General features: G+C 46.9%; 1 non-coding gene across 1 annotated transcript; it reads right to left on the bottom strand.

Moving 5' to 3' along the window:
- Positions 1-574: 574 nt before the first annotated feature.
- On the bottom strand, positions 575-677 carry LOC120096757 (U6 spliceosomal RNA). Its single transcript, XR_015637825.1, has one exon. It is a non-coding gene; the product is annotated as a U6 spliceosomal RNA (small nuclear RNA).
- Between the last annotated feature and the right edge of the window lie 6,565 nt (positions 678-7,242).

The following is a 7,242-nucleotide window of genomic DNA, read 5'->3' as shown; positions in this document are numbered from 1 at the left end:
CACGGACAAGCATCCACAGCCAGTGGTTTGTTTGACCGCACCTCTCAAAAAATTGTTAATATTGCAAGTTTGTGTTTGCAATACACCTGAATATAGATTCTTTTTCTGTATTATTTTTTGGTTTTTGTTTTTTTTGTTTTTTTCCTTAAGTTAGCCAGTTCCATGTGACGTCAGCCCAGTATCTGAGTTTTCAAGGTTGCAGGAGCAGAAAGGGAAAAGAACCTCAGACTTCTCCTTAGAACTCTTTGGAGAAGAGAGTTTGGAGAGTTCTGGAGACATTCAGAGTCTGACACTGCCAGGAGTCACAAGCATTTTCTGTTTTTAGAGTAAAACCCAGGGATTCACATGATGTTGTGATGTGCAGAACAGAAACCCAGGGTAGTCACCAGAAAACAGGGGCAGAAGGGACATTTGCAGTCTAAGTACTAGCACATTCTTGTTGATGGCAATTAAACCCAGGGCATCGTGTATGCTATAAAGGCATTTTACACTGAGCTACAACTCCAGCCTAGTGCCTTATTGGTTTTATTTATTTATTTGGTTGTTTTCGGGGGGAAATGGCCCTAGGCCTTCAAGATGCATTTGAACGTTCACATATTTGCATGGCTTCCTTGTGCAGGGGCCATGATGATCTTCTCAGGATGGTTCCAATTCTAGTATACGTGCTGCCCAATCAGATGCTGCAGATGCATTTGAATACGCCATTAGTGTGTCGTTGGTGATATTGGGTTCTAGTTAATTAAAAGGCAGTATTTCTGCACAGCTGGATTAAGGCCCTTCCTGGGGAACAGACATTACCTTATTAAAGTTGTTTCTCTCCAGCTCCAAGCAATGGTTCTTGGGATAAGCATCAGAGGAGTGCTTGATGAATGACCGAGGAAAGTTTGTCAACAGAGGGTCTAGTGTTTGAGTACTAACTCTGATTCCTCAGTTGTGAAATTTTCCAGGATATGTAGTCTGTTATTTCCAAGAAAGACATTTTACCTGAAGACATTTGAATACTATAGCTATCCGATGAGTTAAGTTTGATTGTCCCTACAGTAACACAGTGGAGTGAATGACCTCCACCACCACCCTAGATGGCCTTCATGGACTCTGACAGTAAAATCCAGTTACCAGATTCCCTTGACCTCGGGGTCTGTGTCCAGAACCATGGGTGTGTAGCTCCATTCTAGAAATGATTTGAGCCCTTGGAGGTTTCTGTTTTCCCTTGTTTACCACTAGGATATTTCCTTTTTCCATGGGGATTTTCTGGAAAGGTCACACAACCACTTCAGAAAGTTGTCCTGCTGTTGAATGACAGGGTTAAGTTTCTTATGCTCACTGGCAACCAGAGCAATCGTCCGTCCACGAAGAGAGAGGACTAGGCTACTCAGTTGGCCAAGGCCAAAGGGGAAGTCCAGGCTCCTCTGATGATGCCAAAGTACAGTCTGAGGCCTCGCAGGGGCCTGGTGGTTACACTGAAGGCTTGCTGGGGCTACACAAGGGGAAGGAAGTGTCCTCTGTGTCCAGCTTTGGGCACAGCTAAGGAACAGGAGCTACAGAACACTTCATCACATCCTCCCTGCCCTGTCCTGCCCTTCCAGGCTGCAGTGAGGGACTCCAAGTAGAGTGGAGCTGAGTATGAACCTGTCTCTCAGCTATTTCCCTTCAACACACACTGGGCTCAAGAAAATAAAATCATAATTCAAGCTAGGTGTGATGGTGCACAGCCGTGATACCAACACTCAGGAGTCAGGAGAACTTTGGTGAGGTAAAGACCGGCATGGCCTGTGTCAAGGAGGAGAAGGAGGAGGAGGAGGAGGAGGAAGAGGAGGAAGAGGAGGAGGAAGAGGAAGAGGAGGAGGAAGAGGAAGATTAAAAACAAGGCTGAGTATCATGGCACATACCTTTATTTCTAGCACACGAGAGGCAAAAGCAGGCAGATCTCTGAGTTCAAGGCTAGCCTGGTCTACATAGAGTTTCAGGCTAGCTGGAGCTCCACAATGAGACTCTACTCAAAACCAAGAAATACTAAAAAATAAATAAATATAAAATAAGGGGGAGGGGAAACAACCCAGAAATCACAGTTTATAAACCGTTGTTCTGGATAAACATAGAGATGCAATAGTGCCTATGGTTTCAGACTTCTAACACATTTATTTGCAAATGCTGCTGGTTGGTCCTTCATGTGTGTTGGTGGGACTGATGTCTGGGTGTCTTTCCGCATTCCCAGACAGAGCTATATGTTTCTGACCTTGGCATTCTGCTGCATATATCCCTCACTGACAACTATCTGCTATCCCAGTGTTTGGCTCACATAGTCCTTTAAAGTTTCCTCTTGGCACTTAGGTGGCCAGCCCATGCTATATGGTGCCCTCTCTTGTCTTCATGTCTTTTGTTTTCCTTCATAGCAGTCAGTGTAGAAGCCTCTCTGACATCTGGCTGCATTTTCTTTACACTTGGAGCTATGCTTGGTGGTGGTGGTGGGGGTGTGTGGCTAGGAAATGGCTTACTGGGTAAAATACTTCCTGTACAAGCATGAGGTCCTGAGTTCAGATCCTCAGCAACCTCATAAAGGCTGGGAATGGCCGTATGTGATTCTTACGCTAATGCTAGAGCCTAGAAAGAGACAGGAGGTTGCCGGAGACTAGCTAGACAGCCAATCTAACCATAACAGCGAAGCCTAGATTCAGTAAGAGAGCCAATCTCAATAAACAAACAAATATATAAAGCGAAGGGCAAATCAATTAATTAAATAAATTGAAGAGCTAGTGGCATGGCTCTTTGCTCTATGCTGTTACCTGTCTTTGCAAAGGATCAGGATTCACTTCCCAGAAGCCATAACCACCTGCAAGGTCTAGAGGATGCAGTACTCTCTGGGCTCGGAAAGCACATACTTGGTATGGGCACTTAATCTCATGTCGGCGTACAGACACACACATAAAAAGAAATCAGTCTTAAAAAAGCTTAAAAAAGAGAATAAGGCGGAGGTGCATGGGAGATGACACCTGGCGTCTGCTGGCCTCCACTCGTACACATGCGCACACATACGTGCCACACCCAAAAACACAAAAAAGAAGGTAAATGCCGTGAGAGCCCATGTGCTCTTCCTGTGGCTTTTCTTTGTCCTAGGCAGGGTGACGTAGAAGCATCTTGGGAGCAAGTCTCTACTCAGCTTCTTCGCCTTTCTGGTGAACCTTTGACGTGCTCTGTGACTCCCCAATATGCCTGATGACTGTGACCTCCTCTAACCTTAATGGCAACTGCTGCTTCCTGGGACAGTCACCAAAGGAGCCACTGCCCTCAAATATTTGTTCTCAGACCTGCTTCTGGGGATCCAAATCAACAGCTCTTTTTCTCCCCCCAGCCTAGCCCTTGTACTATTTGTCTCCAGGGCTGAGCTTCTCCTGCTGGAAGGTTCTGAAGACCTTTCCTGTGAAGGTTCATCTTTCCTGTGACGTCATGCCCCGCCCACCAAGTTCCACCATCTGTGGCACAGGGAACTCCCTTCTCCGCTAAGGCACTGAGCCTTCACATAGACTTCTAGCTGTGATTGTACGTGGGCGTATTTGACTTTGCCCTCACTAGAAACTATGACTTACTCATCTTTGTAAACCAAACCCCCAGCAGGATACTCTATATGGAGTAGAAGCTCCACAAATATTTGATGAATGAACGAAGGACTCCCCTGACGTCACCGGGTCTTACACACTCAGAAAGGACTCAGAAGCCCTATTCCTGACCCACAGTCCTGGGCGAGGGGCGGGGCGAATTCTTCTCAAGCTCTTCAGCTCTGACCACAGGGCATGCCACTACGATCTTAGAGGACAGAGACCCACCCTGGGTCTTTCTGGGGCTGGTCTCCAAGCAGATATGCCCAGGAATCCAGGGAGTGAATAGCAAGGGTGTGAAAGAAGCTAGGCCTGAGGCCTAGTCCAAATGCAGGGGCCCACGTTATGAAATGCCGGTAGATAAGACTTAGGCATTTAAAGAAGCCATCAGTCCTTAAGGGAGCTGCTGTATTTTTTAGTTTTTATCTCTGGATGATGGTAAAACCCAGCCCGGGTGTCAGCTGAGAGCTGAGTAAATAGCCCCAAGGGGATGCAATCCTGTAGTGGAATCCAAAGCAGTTGGTGAGCAGCAGCCAGGGTTGGGGTTCACACACGACTGAAGTTGGTTTTAAATGTTTATCACCAAGGAAGACCTGATGCCCTCTACAGACTTCCGAGCAGTAGCAATGGATGGCCCAGGCCCATCCCTGCAACTCGAGACTTCAAACAAACAAACAAACCCTGCCCGGAGAAGGAAAGTGGGTCTTCCCTGCTGGGCAGTAACAGACATGAACAAACAACCTAGAACATAGGAAATGGGGAACTGGCAGAGCAAAGTGACCAGAGTTCAGCCATGCTGGTGGTGGACATGTAGAAACTACCAGGGAGGGCTAAAAGATGGAGAGAAAGGAAGTGGGGGAAGGGGCAGTCATGCACGGTGCCATGTAGAGAAGGGAGGGTTGGTATTAAAGTGCTGTCATGGGAAAGGCGGTGGCACCATCTATCCCACATATCAACCCTTTGAGCTCTTGTAGTTATCCCACAAATGAAGAAACCGAGGCTCAGAGAGGCTAAGGGACCTGTCTCAGGCCTTCCAGCAAGGAAGGAGTGAAGCGGAGGTCAAATCGGTTCATAGGCAGTTCAATTCACACGATAGCTCTTGCCGTTTGATTTAGGTCATGAGACCAAGGTCTTAATTCCACACTTAGTGGGTTTACAGTGAGACGGAAGGCAGAGTTCAAATCCAGCTTCTATCCAGGTATCTCTCAAGTTTGGAGCCAGAACACTATATTTTCTCCCTTCGAATTTGTAAGTTCTCTTGCCGGAGTGCCACAACTGTGGAGGAAGAGGGTCTGTCGGCCAAGTTTAGGGTAGGGTATAGGTCAGTGGTGGAGTGCCTACCCTGCTTGCTTAGGGCCTTTGGTCCTGCCCTAGAATCACACAGGCACACAAGAAGAGCATTTAAAGAGGTTTACCTTTTGGAAAATCTTTAAAAGGAGGAAAGAAAGAACACAAGTTGGGGTGGGGTGGGGGTGAGAAGAAAGGGCAGGCTAAGGATGATTGACACATGAACCATCCTTAGTTAGGATCCTGGTTAGGACCAGAAAGACACAATAAGAGGCAGAGGGATTGGCAGTCCTACTCTATTTTCTCTGTTCTGAGGTCTGTTCATAGGTTCAGCTATGTCATGAGAAAGCCTCTTCTTGCTGTGTTAAGACCCAAACAAAAACATCGGAGGCTCCCATCCTGAAAGCATTTATTTCCAAAGGAGGCCTCAGTCTTAGGACTGTGAAGTTTCAAGGGTCACCTTATGTGACCTGCTGCTATCAAAAATGGTTAGTGAGACCCCGTCTCAAACAAACCAACAAACAAAGGAGGCTGGAGATATAGCTCAGCTAATAAAGTGCTGGTCCTGGGTTCAGTCCCCAGTGTTCCATAAGCCAGAAATGGTTCACCATGCCTGCAACCTTAGCACTCTGGAAGTAGAGGCAAGAGGATCAGGAAATCAAGTTTGAAGCTGGGATATATAATAAAAACAAAAACAAAATTGTAATCCCTGCATTCATCCCATTGGATCTGAACCAGATGTGGACTAACTGCATGGGACTTCCCAGAGTGCCTTGTGTGCCAGCCACTGAACTGGGCTCTTACTGTACTGTCTGCAGATTGATTCCCAACAATGTGAATTACGCATGGCAATTCCTACCTTACGTATGGATAGGGACGTTGAGGCTCATCAACTTGAAGGTTCACCAGGAAGATCAGAGCTCCAATTTAATCCAACTTGGTACATATTCACCACCACCACCACCACCACCACCACCACCACCACCACCACCACCACCACCACCACCATCATCATCACCACCACCATCATCATCACTACCACCACCACCACCATCACCACCACCACCATCACCACCACCACCACCACTACCACCACCACCACCATCACCACCACCATCACCACCACTACCACCACCACCACCACCACCACCACCAGCAGCAGCAGCAGCAGCAGCACCATCACCATACAGCTAAGGCCATCCTCAAACTTGACAGTTACCTGAAGCTAGACTTGAACTCTGCCTCCCATCTCAATAAAAACCCACTGAATTACAGATGTGTGTGAGTTATAGGGAAGATTGGCTCCAAGTTTGAGGCCAGCCTAGTCTACCTAGTAAGTTCTAGGCGAGCCAGGGCTATGTAGTGACACCCTTTCTCACCCTCCTGCCCACAAAATCTAAGTGTTGCTGTGTATAATTTTGACTGACTGTTTAAACAGGGTCTACATTATGTTTCCAGGCTACTCCAGCAGGTTCCATCATGGAATGCTTCTAGGATTTAAAGACAAAGTGTTCACGAGCAGAAATGTACATATCTGAGAAACAGTAGAGAGGAAATATAGAAGTTGTTCCCTTTGAACAATTTTATCACCGAAAGTGCCATCTGGCCAGGCCCATGAGAAAACTACCAGAGATTAGCAGCTGGCAAGTTTTACTTCAGAAACTCAAATAATGTTGTGACTTATCCACCAGTGCAACCTAAGTTGTGGTCAAAAGAAAAAAAAAAAAGGTAAACTGTCCTTCTGAGTCACCAAGGCTGACAAAGCCTCCTGCCCATCCCCTGTGTAGTTAGTTTATTTTTGAGACATAGTCTACATAGCCCTGGCTGGCCTGGAACTCAGAGATCCTCTTGCCTCTGCCTCCCGAGTGCTGAGATTCAAGATGTGTGCCCCACACTCGGCCTTCTGGCCTTTCAGGAACTGACCCTGTTCATGTGCTCTTGTCAGCACAGAGGGAGCAGGGTTTCTTTAGGATGCAGTGAGCAGCAAGATGGCCCTGTAAAGTAAAGGCGCTAACAACTTGAGTCTCCTCAGCAGACTCCGCCTGGGGGAAGGAGAGAACTGACTCCCGGAAGCTGTCCTTTGACCTCCAAGTACTCTTTTTTATTAATTATAAAAAACAAAACAAAACAAAAACAAAAACAAAAAAGGAGGCCAGTGTGAACTGTGGTACGACTCGGTAAAGACACCGACTGCCAAGTCTAATGACCTGCGTTCATTTCCTGGATCCCACATGGTGAAGGAAATACAGAGAGTTTAAAGACAGCCTGGGCTACATAGGACCCTTTCTAAAAAGAAAGATGTAGAAACCTGACCAAACAGGTAGTTCAGACAGCCTGGGAGGTTTGGTCCACTGAGAGTATC

The sequence above is a fragment of the Rattus norvegicus genome, chromosome 14, assembly GCF_021556685.1.
Source record: "Rattus norvegicus strain SHRSP/BbbUtx chromosome 14, alternate assembly SHRSP_T2T, whole genome shotgun sequence".
NCBI classification, from domain to species: Eukaryota; Metazoa; Chordata; class Mammalia; order Rodentia; family Muridae; genus Rattus; species Rattus norvegicus.
Note: the sequence above shows the minus strand (reverse complement) of the source record. Positions and strands in the feature narration are given on the sequence as shown.